The sequence below is a fragment of the Silurus aristotelis genome (assembly GCF_946808225.1).
Source record: "Silurus aristotelis genome assembly, chromosome: 28".
NCBI lineage: Eukaryota > Metazoa > Chordata > Actinopteri > Siluriformes > Siluridae > Silurus > Silurus aristotelis.
The window spans coordinates 10,590,284-10,611,010 of record NC_139601.1 but is presented as its reverse complement, the minus strand read 5'-3'; the positions used below and the strand labels follow the sequence as shown (position 1 = coordinate 10,611,010).

Genomic DNA, 20,727 nt, shown 5'->3' with positions numbered 1-20,727 from the left:
GCCCCTGGTCTATGGGAGTCATCTGGATATCTCCAGTGCGACCACCCCCACACTGTCAAGAGCTTGATTTCCTGAAAGATCGTCACACTCTGTGAGCTGGTGTCACAAGGGAAGGACCTGGCAGCACGTATAGGCCTCCAGTCCCTGTGCATTGCTAACCAGCTCCTACATCGCTGGAAGTGTACACTAACAGCAGAGAAGCGTGTTCAGCTGAAGGACTACAAAATCGGCAATATTGGCTCTACAAAGGAGGAGCCCTTTCCCCGGCTGGACATTGCTCTTGAACTGTATGGGTGTGGCGGCCCCTCCTGGAGTGCAGGGGTGGAGGGAAGATTAACTTGGGACAGTGTCGGGGAAGCTGCTCTACAGGGCCTGTGTTAAGGTTTTAAATAAGTAAAAACTGAGTGGGAGAGTGTACACCCAGTGCAGAAATGTTCTTGGTTTTAACAATGATATTAAACCAGAGTGGAGGACACCATTAACCAAAAAAGCTGTCAACCTCCAGTGGAGGATTTTACACTGCATTATCTCTGTGAACTCTTTTATTAGCATTTTTTAATACTGATGATCTGTTCACAGAGAGAGACTGTTTATCATGCTTTTACTCACTGCAACAGGTTACAGTCACTGGTTGTGCTTTAAAATAATTTTTAGTTTCTTTAATGTGACTTTTACTCTTCAGTACAGGATTGTTGTTGATTTTAACTTTTACAAGAGTAAGGGGATCTAAAGATGTTCAAACACTGTGTGGTGTTGAAACGCTGTGTTCAGTTACAGAGAAATACTTTTCAACAGAGCTAGGCTAAATAGTCACACCTACCCCCATCTCTTAACTGTCATTGTCTTGTTTTATTTATGTCTATTTAATGTTATTTATAGGTATATTTATCTATTATCTTTTTATTTGACTTATCGAGTGAACCTAATACTATCCAGAATATAACATGACTTATGTCAAATAAAGTAAAAGTATTGGTATAAAGGATTGTAAAAGTAAAAACTCTCTCTCTCTCTCTCTCTCTCTCTCTCTCTCTCTCTCTCTCTCTCTCTTTCTCTGTCTTTCTCTCTCTCTCTCTCTCTCTTTCTCTCTCTCTCTGTCTCTTCTCTCTCTCTCTCTCTCTCTCTCTCTCTCTCTCTCTCTCTCTCTCTCTCTCTCTCTAATTGTCTAATGTTTTTCATATCACTAACTTAACCTCATTGTGTTGTTTCAGTCAGCAGTCCCTGTTTCTTACTCTTCTTATGAGATGTAGACATACTGTATAAATATTTTGCCATCAGAAAGTTTTAAACATTAGCACACTGTGTGTCCTGGGTAAAAGTTAACAAAATAGAAAAAGGCAAACAAGGCAAACGAATATATAAATAATCACCAAAGCCACAAAAGTCTCACTGCTTATGGAAAAGTTAAACAATAGAGCAGAAATAAATTATTTCTTCTCATGCAATTCTATCAGTATGTTTGCAGTTTTTTATTTATTTAAACTGCTATAGGATGCTATGCAATGGAAGAAATTCCCACAATGAATAAAGAATAATACTTAACATACAGTGTCTTGCAAATAAACATGGAACACATAGTATTCATAAAGTCAATGAGGATATTTGCAAAAGAAACATCTGGAAAAAGAAGGAATAGGGTTGCAAATGTGCTTTGGGACAAATGTTAGACTAAAATAGGATGTCCCTACGCTCGTATTAACAACGAGATTCCATCAGTAATATATACTCTTAAGAAAATATTTTAAGTAGTTTCAAATTTCTTATGAAATTCCTTTTAATCCATTGAGGTGGAACAGCATGTAGCATTACGTCCTTAAAGCTTTAGGCTGCATGGTTCAATCTTGAGCAAAGGACTTATTTCTCATATGTCCATGTGGTGTTCACCAGTTTCCAGTTTCCCCTCCATAAACATACAGATTAGCTAATAGCTCATTATACACATAGGTGTGAATCAGTGTGTGTGTGTGTGTGTGTGTGTGTGTGTGTGTGTGTGTGTGTGTGTGTGTGTGTGTGTGTGTGTGTGTGTGTGTGTGTGTGGATGGTGCCCTGTGATGTGCATTTTGCATCCCATCCACTGTATACACATACATTGCATCCAGTGTTTCCAGAATATTTTTTACTGCACTGCAACCCTGACTGTGCTAAAAAGGAGTGAGTGAGAGAGTAAACACATGTGCTCTAATAACAATTCCATTTCACAATTTGTCTATAACACAACCGTATGTTATTACATATTAAGTTAGCTGATTCCTATTTTCATTTTGAATTCAATATTTCGGAGGATTGAGACCCCGCACTGCCAAGCTTTCCCTGTTGGACCGATGAGCTATGATTTTAACCCTTTCTTCTCCATGGGTGGTAATATCATGGTTCTGACCCCAGCTTCCTAACAAGCTGGGATATAAAAAAAAAATTAATTTGCTGTATTTGTTATTTTATTTTTTTTGTTTAGTTTTTTTAAATGTGACAAACAAAGGGTTATTCTACTTCCTAAAATAAGCATTTGAAAATATTTTGTAGTAGTCAGTCCATTCATAGTATCCATGATTTACTATGACACTTGGTAGGATAAAGGATAAAATAAATAAATGTCAGGGCTTGTGTAGGAGAATAGATCTTTGAACATTATCCACAAAGTGTTACAGAATAAACTTGTTAGCTATTTGTTTTGTTTTAAATAAAGTTATAATTAGTAATTTTAGTTTATTCAATACAAATATACAACTAATATATTATATAGATTCATCACACACATACTGATACAAATTTTTCAATATTTAAAATTTTTTTACAATACTTCATAAGACCAATAAAAAAAAATAATTTTTTAGTGAAGTGTTGGCCTTCTAAAAAGTGTTCATTTACTGTGAAACTTTTGAATGATATTCTAATTTATTGAGATACATATATATATATATATATGCATCTCAATAAATTGCAAACAAATGCTACTGTACCAAATATTAACATTGACTTTCTCAGGTGTTCAAATACTTATTTGCAGCTGTATCATACAAATAAATAGTTAAAAAATCATACATTGTGATTTCTGGATTTTTCTTTTTTTTAGATTATGTCTCTCACAGTGGACATGCACCTACGATGACAATTTCAGACCCCTCCATGATTTCTAAGTGGGAGAACTTGCAAAATAGCAGGGTGTTCAAATACTTATTTTCCTCATTGTATATGTGTGTGCGTTTTTAGCAAAACAACTAAGCTGAAATCTTGTTACATAGACCAGTTAGTTCATGCTCGTTAGGAGTTGGTTCAGCACATTATTCTTATCAGGTCAAAGCATTGTAAAGCAAGAACAGAGGAAGATGAAGAGGAGGTCAACTTGCAATTAAACCATACCCTATAATGACAGATTTCACTCCTATGTGGGCGTGTTAAATAGTTTCTGAAGCCATACAGCTGTGTGAGGTGAGGAAGAGGTATGAACTATAAGGGAAAATAATACACATGATCATGATTGTCACAGTGAAGTCACATTCGTTTATGTCCTTCAGATCTACATGGAAATGCTAATTATCTTTCTGCCTGGACAGTTTCTTTATATTTGTATTGAATTTAAACAGAACCATGCTGCATGTTAACAAATTCATCAAAACTGTCTTTTAATGTTTACCACATCTGGTCATTTACAAAGCCTAGAGTGATCATTTTTACATGTTTGCTGCATCAACCTATCATTTAAATAAAATGCATTTGATTTTATACAATTCTAGGATGTGCGCTAGGATAAGATACGTATGCTTTAACAGCTCACTTCTGAAGTTTCAGATCATATTTGTGAAAGATTTTTCTTTTTAAAATCATATAAATAATCAATAAAAGTGTATAGAATCAAAATAATCATTATTGGCAAGCATCATGGGTTGCATATACGTACAAGTAATGTGTCATAGTGTGCTGGTACTATAAAAAATTAAAATAGTCATTGAAAAATAAAATAAAGTAAATATATATAGATAAAGACATCAACTATACAGTTTGTGCAGTGTATGTAAAAGTAGGGCAGAACAAATGATAATAATTTCCAAAAAAGTCCAAGGCACAGGGTTGCAGTATGGTAGCTTTTGTTAATTACGTTGATGTAATGCATATGAGATGACAGTGTGAGGTTTACATCAATGTAATGTATTGTTTGTAAAGACAGATAAGTGATGATTGTGAAGTTAACTGTCACGTGCTAAGAGCGAGTATTTTCTATTGAACCCTAAAAGCAACCAGATCTGTACATGTGCTGTAGAAGTCATTGGACGTCTCGCGCCATGCCGACATATTCACAATTCGAGGATCTCTTCATGTAAAGATAAGTTATTAAACAAATAATTCTCCAACACATCTACAATTAAGCATTTGATAGACATCCTTAGCCAGAGCAAATTACATTGATCTTATTATGTATGTATTATTGATCTTAATTATGGTGAAGTACAACTGCAGTCATTGTGCTCAAAACACTACTGCTGTGTGCTGTATGATTAGGTTTGCCATGGGTTTGCTAGCATTATCATCGTCGTTATAATCTAGATCTCAGTCATGGCCTTTTCTCTTTTCTTTGTGTATCAACAAAGAGTCAATCAAATATCACATTAGAATGATAAACGGTTAACCTATGGCAATAAGCGACAAACTTGTTTTTCATAACAAGAACTGACCATTTTTACATATACTTCATATAATACGTACAAATATGATTATCTTAATTTAATATACATTACAAGGGCACAACAAAGGACTACTGGTCTCGTGCCACGTCTACTGGATCAGCGAACATTATGTCATCAATAATAGATGAGTACTGACTAGTGAAGGGTAAAATTAATAAAACATGGAGACCCAGATAGAGAAGTACATATTGTCCAGGTGGCTCCAGCCTTGAACTGATGCCTGTGCACTCATGTGGAGGAACAATACATTGAACAATGTACTCTAACTTTATGGCAATGAAACTACCCATTACAACATTATGGAAAATAATGATGACAAATTCATTTTATTATATCACACCATCCATTTACAGCCCAGTTTGATTGAATGCACCAACAATAATATTGTGTGATCTAAGACAAGACCGGGCTTAGATAGGTCTGAAACCTCACAAAAATGAAAAAGGAAAATGGTGATGAAAAATATTACTTTTTGTATGATGTAAACTGAGAGAGATCCACAGAGCGAAGGTTAATGTTAACTCATCCCGAAACGCTTGAAACAAGTAAAGTAAGGAAGTAAATCCACAGCTATGAATACATAGAGCCCAGCACTTGACGGAGAGTTTTTCACACACTTGTGAAGTCATTTCAAACTTAAGCAAAAAGTTGTGTGTCCATATGAAGGCTGTGATTTTCAGAGCAATGTATATTCAACATTTAATGCACACAAAAGTAGGATTCATGGTATGAGTACTACACCACATTTTAACCCAGGAATAGTACACAACATTTAACAACCTGATGAGGTGACCGAAGAAGAGAATGTTTCTTCACACGATGACTTTGAGTGTGAGTATGAGGAGTCTATGGGAGACACACAGGACTTGAAAACTCAGATGGAACATAACCTCCCTGCTCTGTTTTAAAAAATGCAGACAGTCCTGCACATATCTGAATTTGCTGCCCAAGAAGTTATACAGCAGTTCAACCAGATCCATTTACTTTCAAGGCCGCTAATACAAAGTGCAGTCCAGAAGATTATCAGTCAGCGTTGTGGTGATGTGGATAATACCATAGTGTATGATATTGTAAATGTAGTTACACAAAGTAATGTCTTGCTTAAGTTCACCAATACAGGAGGATCCCTGTCAACAGCTAGCAGGAGAACATCTTATTTTCTGCAAGAATTTCCAGTTGGTATTCAATTAAATTCAATTAAATTCATTTTTATTTGTATAGCGCTTTTAACAATGAACATTGTCTCAAAGCAGTGTGGTGATTAAATATGTTCTTGGTAATTAAGTTTGTCCCTGATGAGCAACTGTGGCAAGGAAAAACTCCACAAGATGGCATAAGGGAAAAAACTTTAAAAGAAGGAACCAGACTCAAGAGGGAACCCATCCTCATCTGGGTTGCACCGAATGTCCATTTGTAGCAGATATACAATGTTGCGGGGTACAGTGATGATGATCAGAAGCGAACTGTATTCTTGAGTCAGTGTATGAGACTGTTGACATTAACTACAGTCCAATCCATCCTCAAAGCGCCCTTTCTTACGCCGGAATTTCATGGAACCACCCAAGGCGCTGATGAGAAACCGTCCCAAGCTGCACAGAGTGGCCTCCAGTCGAAGAGAACACTATCCAGAGGCAGGCCTGGACGAAGTGGGAAGATCCACGGAGGGGAGAGGGGCAGGAACAGTGGTCACTGGAGCCTCAGGAGCATGTTTAACTCGACCGAGAGAGAGAGAAAGAGAGAGAGAAGAGGGTGACAGGAAGAGAAGGATATGGATTATTAAGTGTCCTTATTGTTGTATGAAAGTTAATGTCACTGTGCAGTTTGGACTCCGGCAAGACTCGCTATGGCAGCATAACTAAAAGGAAGAACCAGAAGGTAATACAGACATGAGGGATCTCTGGGATAAGAGACGATCCACCACACCACCGTCAACAAACCTGAGTGAACGTGTGAATGTGAGGGGACGACAGCATACAAATATCCCAGTTTACCAAACACTCTATATCCATGATCCCTCCAGATCTGAGCCTTTACCTAAGAAAAAAAATCTACTGATCAAAGGCTTGACTAAATAAATACGTTTTCAACCTCAACTTGAACACTGAGACTGTGTCTGAGTCCCGAACACTGGTTGGAAGGCTGTTCCATAACTGTGGGGCTTTATAAGAGAAAGATTTGCCACCTGCTGTAGTCTTCATTATTTGAGGAACCAACAGACCTACACTGCACCAGTGTAGACTGATTTAAACAGGGGTAATGTGGTCATATTTCCTAGATCTAGTGAGGACTGTTGCTGCTGCATTCTGAACTAACTGAAGCTTATTTATGCACTTATTTGCACTCCCAGACAGTAGCGTTACAGTAATCTAGTAATCAAGTAACAAAAGCATGAACTAGTTTTTCTGCATCCTGTAACGACATCATATATCAATATTTCTAAGGTGAAAGAAGGCGATCCTGGTGATATTATTCACGTGAACCTCAAAGGAAAGACTAGGGGTCAATAATCACACCAAGGTCTTTGACAGCCGTACATGCTGAAACAGAAACACCATCCAGAGATGCTACGTATTTGGAGTTTACTTCTAGCTGCATGTGGTCCTAGTAAAAGTACTTCCGTCTTATCTGAGTTGAGCAGAAGAAAGTTATCAGGCATCCACTGTTTAATGTCCTTTACACACTTCTCAACATTTATAAGCTGATCTCTCTCATCTGGCTTTGCTGAAATATACAGCTGTGTATCATCAGCATAGCAATGGAAGCGAATCCCATGTTAATGAAAAATTTCACCAAGTGGCAGGATATATAAAGAGATCCTTGAGGAACACCAAACTTTACCTCAGAGAGTGTGGAGAACTCACCATTTACATCAACAAACTGATAGCGATCAGTCAACTAAGACCTGAGCCAAGAGAGAGCTGTTCCCTTTATTCCAACAACGTTCTCAAGTCTAGCAAGTAGTATAGTGTGATCAATGGTGTCAAAAGCTGCACTAAGGTCGAGCAAAACAAGTAAGGAGACAAAACCCTGATCAGAGGCCAATAACAGGTCATTTACCACCTTAACTAGCACCGTCTCTGTGCTATGATGAAGCCGAAATCCTGACTGATATATTTTAAAAAATGTATTCATAAGTAGGTGTGAGCATAACTGCTGTGCTACAACCTTTTCTAAAATTTTGGATATAAAGGGAAGATTTGATATTGGTCTGTAGTTGGACAGCTGACATGGGTCAAGGTCAGGTTTCTAAATAAGGGGGTGGATAACTGCCAGTTTGAAGGATTTTGGTACAAAACCAGTGCTAATGGAAGAGTTTATTATTTTTAAAAAAGGTTCAATTACCTCTGGAGTTATCTGTTTAAAGAAACTTGTAGGCAAGGGATCGAGAATGCAGGTTAAAGATTTTGATGAGGAGATTATTGAAATTAAGTTATTCTCATGAATAGGAGTGAAGCTTTGTAGTTGATTGTCTGCTATAATTACGCTGCTGGCTACAGGGTTACTTGTAAAATAATTTGTTTTTATATTAACCGTCTGGATTTCTTGCCTGGTGTTTTCAATTTTATCATTAAAAAGTTCATGAAATCATTACTACCTAATGATGGTGTGTTTGTTAGTGCAGTGCTTTTATTCCCTGTTAATTTTGCTACCGTGCTGAATAAAAATCTAGGATTATGCTTGTTATTTTCTATGAGGGTGGAGAAATATGATGATCTAGCAGCACTAAGAGATTTTCTATAATTTAGGAGGCTCTCCTTCCATGCGATTTGAAATACTGTTAAATTTGTTTGACGCCATTTACGTTCAAATTTTCGAGTGGTCTGTTTTAAGGTGCGTGTATGATCATTATACCACTGTGCAAATTTTTTCTCCCTGATCATTTTGGTCTTAAGGGGAGCTACATCATCTAGAGTATAACGTAAAGTTTATTCTATGTATTCAGTGGCCCAGTCGCTGTACGCTTAACATGGTAACGTGGTGAGGTAGGAATGCAATGACTGATTATTTTTAATCCAAATGTTAACAAAAAACCGAGAGTGTGTCCACCACTATGAGTGGGTCCCATAACATTCTGATTAATTCCAACTGAATCTAGAATGGACACAACTGCTGCTTTTAAGGAGTCTTCCTGATTATCAAAATGAATATTAAAGTCACCAATAATTAATGCTTTGTCTAAAGAAGTAGCTAAATTTGTGATGAAATCTGCAAATTCTATGAGAAAATCAGAGTAGGGCCCTGGGGGTCTATAAATAATAATTAGTGGAATTGACTGACTGGAACTGCTTTCAGACACTGAATATTTTATGCTGGTGTAAAGAACTTTAAATGTTTTACATTGGTGTTTAGTCTTTTGTGTGACGTTTGGATTATTATTATAAATAGTTGCAACACCACCTCCTCTGCCATTCAGACGGGGTTGGTGTATGTAACTATACCCAGGAGGACTCGCTTCATTTAATGCCACATATTCATTCGGTTTAATCCATGTTTCTGTCGAACACATTCTGGTTTGACACATTCAAACAACTCCTGGTCGGTAATAATTTCGTTTATAGTCAGCGCTTTTGACGTGTGAGATCTAATATTCAACAATCCTATTTTTAGATCAGACTGGCTGAGCGTTCAGTCCGATTTAATTTAATGTTAATCAGGTTACTAAAACAGACTTTCTGATAATTCCTATATTTTGGTTTTGCTCGGGGGACAGACACCGTCTCAATATGATGTATTCTGAGTGACGACTCTGTGCAGCTAGCAGACGGTCGGTTTAGCCTGTCTGTCTGCTCCCTGGCCTTGGCTCTAGACAGTCACTTGTTAACTAGCACTGTTTTGAGACTATGACCTATATTACCAGAAATGAGAGCAGCACCTTCCCGAGTGGGATGGATACCGTCCTGCCCTAACAGGCCAGCCTTGCCTTCAAAAATGCTCCAATTATTAATGAAGCCCACATTGTTTTTGGAGCACCACTCGGACATCCAGCAGTTCAGCGACCATAACCTGCTGTAGGCTACATCGCCACGTCGCATTGGGATGGGGCCAGAGCATGTTACTGCATCGGACATTGCCTTCGCTAATTTACACACCTCTATAATATTACTCTTAGTAACCTCTGACTGTCGAAGGTGTATATCATTAGCTCCTGTGTGAAACACTATCTTAGAGAACCTGTGCTTTCCTAAGAATCTAAGCCCGACCTGCTATGTCCGGCGCCCTGGCTCCCGGAATACACATAACCTGTGTAATTATTCTTGCAATTGTTCCTGCAATCCTGCTGCACACACAGCACTTTGCAACTGCAGGTGAAAGGTGACAAATGGCTTCGGTTAAAAGCATCACGAAAATTGCATTTGATTAACTGAGTGATGGTTATGGCTATAAATGGTTTGGCACTACATTGCTTATGTGTATGAGAGCAGTGCCAGTTGCTATTGTCTGCTAAGTGATTATGGCACTTCTTTGAAACGAATTTTTTATTTTTACTTTTGTTACAGGCCACATTCCTGACTGTTTTAACAGATGCAAATGTTTTAAATCTGAAAATTTAAGGGTTGAGAAATAAACCTGTTATAACTGTAATGGGATTGTGTGTTATGTGTATTTTTACTTTATACCAATACTCCACTGTTGACGGTGGTGTGGTGGGTCGTCTCTTATCCCAGAGATCCCTCATGTCTGTGTTACCTTCTGGTTCTCCCTTTTAGTTATGCTGCCATAGCGAGTCTTGCCGGAGTCCAAACTGCACAGTGACATTAACTTTCATACACCAATAGGGACACTTAATAATCCATATCCTTCTCTTCCTGTCCCCCTCTTCGCTCTCTCTCTCTCTCTCTCGGTCGAGTTAAACATGCTCCTGAGGCTCCAGTGACCCCTGTTCCTGCCCCTCTCCCCTCCGTGGATCTTCACACTTCTGTGCAGCTTGGGACGGTCTCTCATCAACACCTTGGGTGGTTCCATGTAATTCCGGAGTAGAACGGGTGCTTTGAGGATGGATTGGACTGTAGTTAATGTCAACAGTCTGCTACGCTGACTCAGGAATACAGTTTGCTTCTGATCATCATCACTGTACCCCGCAACATTGTATATCTGCTTCAAATGGACATTTGGTGCAACCCAGATGAGGATGGGTTCCCTCTTGAGTCTGGTTCCTCTCAAGGTTTCTTCCTTATGCCATCTCGGGGAGTTTTTCCTTGCCACAGTTGCTCATCAGGGACAAACATACTTACAAAGAACATATTTACGTTTAATCACCACATTATCTGTGTAAAGCTGCTTTGAGACAATGTTCATTGTTAAAAGCGCTATACAAATAAAAATGAATTTAATTGAATTGAATTGAAGTATAAATTATAGTGAGTCGGCAGGCATTTTTTCATGTTTTAGATATAGACATTCCTTACAAAATAGACCTTCACTACATGTCTAATTATTTATTACCAAATGTAATGTTTTACTGAATGTTATTATTTAAAGTTAAAACTAAGCCTTTATTTACTGTTGCATTAAAAGGGATATACAGTGAGGAAAATAAGTATTTGAACACTCTGCTATTGTGCAAGTTCTCCCACTTAGAAATCATGGAGGGATCTGAAATAGTCATCGTAGGTGCATGTCCACTGTGAGAGACATAATCTAAAAAAAAAATCCAGAAATGACAATATATGATTTTTTAACTATTTATTTGTATGATACAGCTGCAAATAAGTATTTGAACACCTGTCTATCAGCTAGAATTCTGACCCTCAAAGACCTGTTAGTCTGCCTTTAAAATGTCCACCTCCACTACATTTATTATCCTAAATTAGATGCACTTGTTTGAGGTCGTTAGCTGCATAAAGACACCTGTCCACCCCATACAATCAGTAAGAATCCAACTACTTACATGGCCAAGACCAAAGAGCTGTCCAAAGACACTAGAGACAAAATTGTACACCTTCACAAGGCTGGAAAGCACTATGGGGAAATTGCCAAGCAGCTTGGTGAAAAAAGGTCCACTGTTGGAGCAATCATTAGAAAATGGAAGAAGCTAAACATGACTGTCAATCTCTCTCGGACTGGGGCTCCATGCAAGATCTCACCTTGTGGGGTCTTAATGATCCTAAGGAAGGTGAAAAATCAGCCCAGAACTACACGGGAGGAGCTGGTCAATGACCTGAAAAGAGCTGGGACCACCGTTTCCAAGGTTACTGTTGGTAATACACTAAGACTTCATGGTTTGAAATCATGCATGGCACGGAAGGTTCCCCTGCTTAAACCAGCACATGTCCAGGCACATCTTAAGTTCGCCAATGACCATTTGGATGATCCAAAGGAGTCATGGGAGAAAGTCATGTGGTCAGATGAGACCAAAATAGAACTTTTGGGTCATAATTCCACTAAACGTGTTTGGAGGAAGAAGAATGATGAGTACCATCCCAAGAACACCATCCCTACTGTGAAGCATGGGGGTGGTAGCATCATGCTTTGGGGGTGTTTTTCTGCACATGGGACAGGGCGACTGCACTGTATTAAGGAGAGGATGACCGGGGCCATGTATTGCGAGATTTTGGGGAACAACCTCCTTCCCTCAATTAGAGCATTGAAGATGGGTCGGAGCTGGGTCTTTCAACATGACAATGACCCAAAGCACACAGCCAGGATAACCAAGGAGTGGCTCTGTAAGAAGCATATCAAGGTTCTGGCATGGCCTAGCCAGTCTCCAGACCTATCAAATCAAATCAAATCAAATTTTATTCATCACATACACATACATACAGGGTACGACATGCAGTGAAATCATGGAGGAATCCGAAATAGTCATCGTTGGTGCATGTCCACTGTGAGAGACATAATATAAAAAAAAATCCACAAATTACAATATATGATTTTTAAACTATTTATTTGTATGATACAGCTGCAAATAAGTATTTGAACACCTGTCTATCAGCTAGAATTCTGACCCTCAAAGACCTGTTAGTCTGCCCTTTAAAATGTCCACCTCCACTTCCACCTCCACCTGAACCCAATAGAGAATCTTTGGAGGGAGCTCAAACTCCGTGTTTCTCAGCGACAGGCCAATAACCTGACTGATCTAGAGAAGATCTGTGTGGAGGAGTTGGCCAAAATCACTCCTGCAGTGTGTGCAAACCTGGTGAAAAACTACAGGAAATGTTTGACCTCTGTAATTGCAAACAAAGGCTACTGTACCAAATATTAACATTGACTTTCTCAGGTGTTCAAATACTTATTTGCAGCTGTACCATACAAATAAATAGTTAAACAATTATAAAAAAATTTTTTTATAACAATTATTAAAAAAGTTCTTACAACTGCTTCTTTTAAGTCATGGATAATGTGATTTAGAACTGCTAATTTTCAATTGTTCTGTAGAGGTAGTCACACTTCTTGGTGATAAATAAGAACTGAATACAACAGGCAATTGAAAGAGCTTATTCTTTCATTACTTTCATTATTCTCATGACACTTTATTATAAATTTATTTGTCTTAGTGACCCGAGTTTTTTTCTATTGTAGAGTATTAGACATTACTTTGAATTATAAGAAAATATACTAATTATTGTAAAATGTGAAATTGTGAAATTAAAGACTGGAATGTTATTAATGGAACATGGAATGAATTGTGTTTTTGGAAGAAACATAAGGATAATTTAATGCTAGTGGAGGAATGCGTTCTGATGAATTTAGGAACATAGTGGATGATTGCACGCAAGCTGGAGTATATAGCTCCCCAGATGTATACTCCCTATTCTCCCTAGTATTCATTCTCTATTCATTCTAAGTACAGAACCCTTTTGTCTGTCAAATTAGTTCTGGCTCTCATGTGTTACATAGCATTTAAAGTATATTTTATTAAAAGGGATTTATTTCATAAATAACAAATTTCTTGTGTAAAAATGATTTACTTATTTGTATGACACTTGATACATATAAGACCCACTTCTGGTCTAAATTCTAAAAATAGATAGATATTAAAATAAAGTTTAATCTGTAAAAGCCATACATTTTTATTCTACATTTTGTTATAATATGCAACTCATTCAAGGTGCTTTAACATTCTGTCTCAGAAGCAGATACTGTGTATGGAATCCCTTGTAGGGTCCTGCTGTACATACAGCAGGACCCTACAAGAGATTCTACACCCAGTACCCCTTTAATTTGATCAGTGGGGGTTATGAAATATTTTATGTCCATTCAGAAAACAAAGGCTTTTTCCTGACCCACAGGTTGTTCAGCTTTCATACAACAATCACAGAAAGTATATATCCTCCATTCAGACTTAATTGAAGAACTTTTTTTTCCATCTTTACAGTGTCTGGGTTGGTTTGCTGTCTTTATTAATTAAAACCATTAATTATCACAATGGGGTTAAAAATTAAACATTTGTGTGTACTTGATATTAATAAAATATTTAAACTATTTTTAGTTCACTTCTGAGCGTGCCCTTCACCGTACTCCTTTTCCACAATCTTTCATAAAAAATCTTTTTATTTTTTTTAAATCTGCCAGTCTTTAATCTGCTTTCTCTTCCATACCTTTTTTTCTATGCTGCCATTTCCCTTTTCCTTTTCTTTAGCTGTAATATTTTTTATGGGTTTTTTTTTTCAGAGCAGATTTTACAGGTCTTCCTTCCAGCAATCTTATCACTGGTAAGGATGAGACACATGCAAAAGCAGCATCAGTAGTTTAATAAATAATCAGCAGACAGTTCCAGAAAGCGAGGTAAAGAGTCATGTGATCAGCAAAAAGCACAATTTAGCAAAAAAAAAACCTGAATGCAGAAGCCAAGAAACAATTGTGTTAGGAAAAATAGATTAGCAAACAGAGATCAAAAGGTTTGGTAAGTTTAGAGTTTGAACAACTGGGCATTACTTCTCACTTTGTTTTTTGAGAGTTCTTTTTGCTGTGTGTGTGTGTGTGTGGGGGGGTATTTTTTAGAACAGGTGGAAGCAATCCAAAGTTTGACAAATCTGGAAAGGGTAGTCCTGGACAGCTATGTTTGCAGGCTGTGGTGTGCTCTGGGAAATTAAATGTAGAGATGGCATCGACCTTACAGTCACCTAGCCATTGGATGCTTTTTTATTTAAGACCTTATGTTCTTTTATCATGTTTAACCCAGCCATTAGGGTTGCACAAGCCAGTGCACTCTTAGTGCCGGTCCCAAGCCCGAAAAAAATGGGGAGGGTTGCAATAGGAAGGGCATCCAGTGTAAAACATGTGCCAAATCAAATATGCGGATCAGGAATCAGAATTTCATACCAGATTGGTGGAGGCCCCGTGACCGCCTGAGGTATCGTTATACAAAAGGGTACCGGTGGAAATTGGGCTACTGTTGACCAAAGGAGGAGAAGGAGAGGAAGAAGACGTCTACAGAGACAGCAGAAAATTGAGAAGTGGAGGAAAGTGGAGGTTAGGGTTGGTACATTAAATGTTGGTACTATGACTGGTGAAGGGAGAGAGGGAGGTGATCTGATGGAGAGGAGAAAGGTAGATATGTTGTGTGTTCAGGAGACCAAGTGGAAACTTCTATCATAGTGTAGATGGAAAAAGAAATGGTGTAGGGGTGAGTCTCAAAGAAGAGTACAGTAAGAGTGTAGTGGAGGTGAAGAGAGTTTCTGATAGGGTGATGAACGTGAAGCTGGAAGTTGAATGGGTGATGATAAATATCATCAGTGGAGTTCTTATGCTCCACATGTGGGTTGTGAAATGAAGGAGAAGGAAAAATCCTGGAGTAAGTTAGATGGAGTGGTAGAAGGTGTACTTAGGAATGAACAAATGGTGATTGGGGCAGACTTTAATGGACATGTAGGTGAAGTGAACAGAGGTGATGAGGAGGTGATGAGTAGGTATGGCCATAAGGAGATCAATGTAAAAGGGCAGATGATGGTGGATTTTGCAAAAAGGATGGAAATGGCAGTGGTGCACACAGGTGGACTATGTTCTATGCAGGAGATGAAAGAGATTTTAGACTGTAAGGTGTTTGCAGGGGACAGTGTAGCTAGACAGCATCGGATGGTGGTCTGTAGGATGGGTTTGGAGGTGAAGAAGAGGAGGAGAGTGAGGCCTGAAAGAAGAATAAGATGGTTTAAACAGAAGGAGGAAGAGTGTAGTATAAGATTCAGGGAAGAGGTCAGACAGGGAATCGGTGGTGGTGAAGAGGTGCTGGATGATTGGGCAACTACAGCAGAAGTGATAAGGAAGACAGCTAGAAAGGTACTTGGTGTGACATCTAGAAAAAGAAAGAAAGACAAAGTGGTGAAATGAGGAAGTGCAGAAGAGCATAAGGAGAAAGAGGTTTGCAAAACAGAATTGGGATCGACAGAGTGATGAGAAAAGTGGGCAGGAGTACAAGGAAATGCGGCAGCAGGTAAAGAGGGATGTTTCAAAAGCCAAGGAAAAAGCATATGATGAGCTGTATGAGAAGTTGGAAGGAAGGAGAAAAGGATTTGTACTGATTTGCCAGGCAGAGGGACCGAGCTGGGAAGGATGTGCTGCAAGTTAGAGCATTAAAGGATGGAGATGGAAATGTGTTGACTAGTAAGGAGAGTGTGTTGAGAAGATGGAGGAAGTATTATGAGCAGCTGATGAATGAGAAAGTCAGGTGTGTCAGAAAACTATGTAATGGTAGTGCAGGACATGTATGAGGACAGTGTGACAGCAGTGAAGTTTGCATTAGGAACGACAGACTGGTTTAAGGTGGAGGTTGGATTGCATCCAGGATTGGCTATGAGCCCTTTTCTGTTTGCAGGGGTGATGGACAGGTTGACGGACGAGGACAGACAGGAGTCTCATGGACCATGATGTTTGCGGATAATATTGTTATTTGTGCTGAGAGTAGGGACCAGGTTGAGAGGAGCCTGGAGAGGTGGAGATATGCGCTGGAGAGAAGGGGAATAAAAGTCATTCAGAGTAAGACAGTGTACATGTGTGTGAATGAGAGAGAGGGCAGTGGAGTGGTGCAGGGAGAAGAGGTGGAGAATGTAAATGCAAAGTAATGAAGTAATGTTAGAGAAGTGAAGAAAAGAGTGCAGGCAGGGTGGAGTGGGTGGAAAAGAGCGGCGGGAGTGATTTGTGATAGAAGGGTATCTGAAAAAGTGAAAGGGAAAGTTTATAGGACTGCGGCGCGTGTAACGCGGAGCTTTGTATTTCTTCCTCCGAGAAGGTAGAATTTTCAGGTGCTAGCAAGCACACAGACTCCTCACAGCCTGTCCTGGAGGTAGTGATGCGGGCCGTCGCTAAGCTAGAGATGGCTTGGCCTGATGAGAAGGAGAAGCAACACGTTCCCAGCAAGCTGGCTATCTCTCCACAAGGGCTGCATCGCTGAATGCTCAGGTATTGGCCACAAAAGTCACTTCGGCTCTAGTAGTGTGTTGCAGCCATACCAGGCTGACCTGCTATAAGCAAGGGATTCAGCTTTGGGGCTGACGATTTAGGAGTTAAGTCGGGCTGTGACCTAACCCTCAGGGCCACCAAGGTACGGCACGGGCTGTAGGTCAGCCCATGTCAGCTCTAGTAGCCACAGAGAGGCTTCTGTGGCTCACCCTGTAAGGCAGAGATTCCCGACAGGGACAGGGCTTTCCTTCTATATGCCCCAGTGTCCCCTCCTGGCCTGTTCAGGCGACGCTGTAGGTAAGGGCGATCGTCGACAGGTTCAGGAGTCCATGGCGTGGTACTTTCCTGCCGCTCTCATGGAGCTGCTTGGCGGGCGCAGTCCCAGCCCGGCAAGGCCGGGGCAACGCGAAGCCCAAAAGCAGAGCATTGCCACCCGGACCCCGCCGGGAGGGCCCAAGGGCCCTAGGCAAAACTCTAAGCACAGATAGAAGGGGTCGGCCAACCTGAGGGTGGTCCTCTCCTTGAACAAACGGGCAGTGGTGCAGCGGCCCTGACAATCAGAGTGCCCTATTTCGGGGTGGCCAGTTTACACCTAAATACAGGGTGCCCGTACCTCCTCGACACCACCAGGAGGCCAGACTGTTATCTCTCCCACAAGATGTGCCTCAGACCACAGTTTTCCTCCACCGGGTGACTCCTTCCATCACCAATGGGCTGGGCTGCAGGGGATCGCCCCAGCTGTTTTGTGACGGTCAGAAGCCAGCCTCAAGATTCCCCGATCAGACTTCTGGGCAGAAGGGGAAGCCAAGCTGTTAACTCTCCCACAAGATGTGCCTCAGAGTGCAGCCTTCCTCCTGCGGGTGTTTTCCTCCATTTCCGCCGGAAAGATCGCTGCAGATGGAGAAGACCCGCCGCCTCTCAGAAGGCCCCAATGGCTGCAGGGCATTGCTTCAGCCACTCTTGGAGGGTCAGAAACCAGCCAGCCAGCCAATCAGTCAGACTTTCTGGCAGTTTGGGAAGCCTGCCAGATGTATCTCGGTGGGCCCTGCACACAGTAGAGAGGGGCTACTCGATTCAGTTCGGGTCCTCTCCTCCCCGGTTCAACAGGTTGTGTCCCACCATGGTGTGCACCCTTCTAAGGAAAGGGACCATCTAGGTGGTTCCTCCCTTGGTCAGAGAGTCAGGCTACTACAGACAGTACTTTGTTCTTCCTGAAGAAAAATGGTGGAATGCGGCCGATCCTAGATCTGCGCTTCTTGAACCGCTCACTTGTGAGGCTCAGGTTCAGAATGCACACTCTCAGGGAGATTATGTCTCAGATCAAGTCTGAGGACTGGTTTGTCACTATTTCCACATAGCCATCCTTCCCACTCACAGGAGGTTCCTGAGGTTTGCTATCGGGGGCAAATCTTGCCAATATCGGGTCCTCCTGTTCAGCCTAGCACTCTCACCCTGCACCTTCACCAAGTGCATAAATGCGGCACTAACCCCGCTATGGCTTAAGGGAATCCGCATTCTAAATTATATAGACGATTGGTTGAGATTAGCTCGATCAGAGCTTCAGGCGAACCGGCATCGAGATGTCATTCTCGCCTATATGAAGGAATTGGGGTTAAAAGTAAATGCAAAGAAGAGTGTGCTTTCTCCAGTACAGAGAACCACCTTCTTGGACGTAGTGTGGGACTCAACCATGTTGCGGGCACAATTGTCTCCTTCCCGGATCGAAGTCATCCTCATGGCAGTCAAGAGAGTAAAGGCAGGCAAGTCACTTACTGTAAAGCAGTTCCAGAGGCTGCTCGGTCTCATGGCGGCAGCGTCCAATGTGATCCCACTAGGCCTACTATCAGGTCTTGCGGCAAGCCCTTCAAGCCTTAGAAGTATGGGAGCTCCTTGTTGTCACGTAACGCTAACAACGGATGCATCCCTCATGGGGTGGGGAGCGGTCATGAGTGAACTGCCTGGAGAAGATGGCCATGTTCTTGCCACTGGAACACAATTGTTTTCAAAGCAGCTCGAGTTCCTGAAAGGAAACGCTACTAGGTTACGTATGTAACCCTAGTTCCCTGCGGGAACGAGAGCTGCGTCAACAGGCCATATGCCCTGCAGCGCTTACCTTCTCCTTTTTCAGAAGCTAATGTCGCTACCATCGCTCACCCATTTTGTAGCTTCCTGGATTATACAACGTCGCCCGCCAATGACGTCACAACTGCCTATTGGCCGGATTTTACACATGATTTCCCAAAGCGTTCCCAAAGCGTTTTCGACGCAGCTCCTGAAAGTGAACTAGGGTTACATACATAACCTAGTGAAGATTTTAAATAGTCAGTTTGCTTACTAAGCAGAAACAAGAAAGTATTATCCATCATCTTATATGGTTCAGTAGTTTGTTTTAATTGATGAATCTAAAAATTCCTACTTTTTCCAGCCTCAGTGTTTTTTTTTTCTGTTTTCCACTGCCATATTATTGTGTATAGTAATATTGTGTACATAATGAACACAGTCTTATGCAATATAATTTTAATTCCGTTCTTTAGTCTAAGGTTATATGCAAAATACACAAGTGACCCTGTTACATGATGACCCTGTTCAATCTTGATATAAATATTGAGAGAAAATAAGGACAAATGTAAGGAAACATTTGGTCCATTCTGCCATTTATTACAACAATTGTCAATTGTACATCACTTTAAATACAAGCAATTGTACCTGATGTTGTAATCAAGATGACATTAATAGTATATAATTCCCTCAGTCAACATCCCAGTGCATAAGAAACAAGTGAACACAGCTCATTTCACAACTTAATTATATTTACTTGGGCGAAAACAAGATATGCCTTAGGTAACTTTTCAAATGTATAAGAAAGTTACAAGTGTCATTAAAATATAAGTGCTATTGAATTGAAGAAACCTGTTTGTAATGTTAAATTCTACTAAATAAGAACCCTCCACAGGATATGAATAACCATGACACAGCTTTTTTTTATGTGTGTTAAGGAAGTTGGGGCCTTATTTTGTGGATTGTAACTGTACAGTATTGTCCAAAGTTCTTAGGACAAGATATCCAAAAAATATTAGATATAAACACTTTATATGGGTATCAGGTGTTTCAAGTGTTTGAACTTCCCTTCTTCAAGACACCCATACATTCTTCATTCTGGATGTTTGATTCCCACCACCAGCACAGCTGACTCACCTTAGACACTGACTGGCCAAACTTGCAAGCACAGACGCACGCAAATCTTCTTACGGTCATAGCAACTAAAAACTAAACTAAAAAAATAAAGTAATTGTGTTTGTAATAGAAAGAAATAAACAGCATTCAAGTATCACTGTCAAGGCTTCATTTGAAAACTAAAAGGGAGAAAATATTTTGAAGATTTAAAAGCCATGAATCATGGCTTGAAAATCAGAGGCAAGTAAGGTCATACAGAGAATCATTAAAGTTCAGATCTAAGATTGTTTTCCATAAACGTGACAGCACAGTGATACCTGTGTGCAGTGCTCCATCATAGTCTTGGTTGATTTTTATACTCCTAATAACAAATAATTAATAATGATCATTCAAACTATATCGAATTATCATTCAAACTATATAGAATCACCTACCTAATTCTAATGACCTTAGAATTACTATATAGAAGTACCTACAGCTCTACAGCTTAAAAATACCAGGGCATCAGAAATAAAACATTATTCAGTATATAGAAACA

General features: G+C 40.0%; 1 protein-coding gene across 1 annotated transcript in view; it reads left to right on the top strand.

Annotated features, from left to right (window-relative positions):
- LOC310721987 (craniofacial development protein 2-like) overlaps positions 1-20,727 on the top strand; it is a 112,829-nt gene that overhangs the window by 84,765 nt on the left and 7,337 nt on the right. The window lies entirely within an intron of this gene.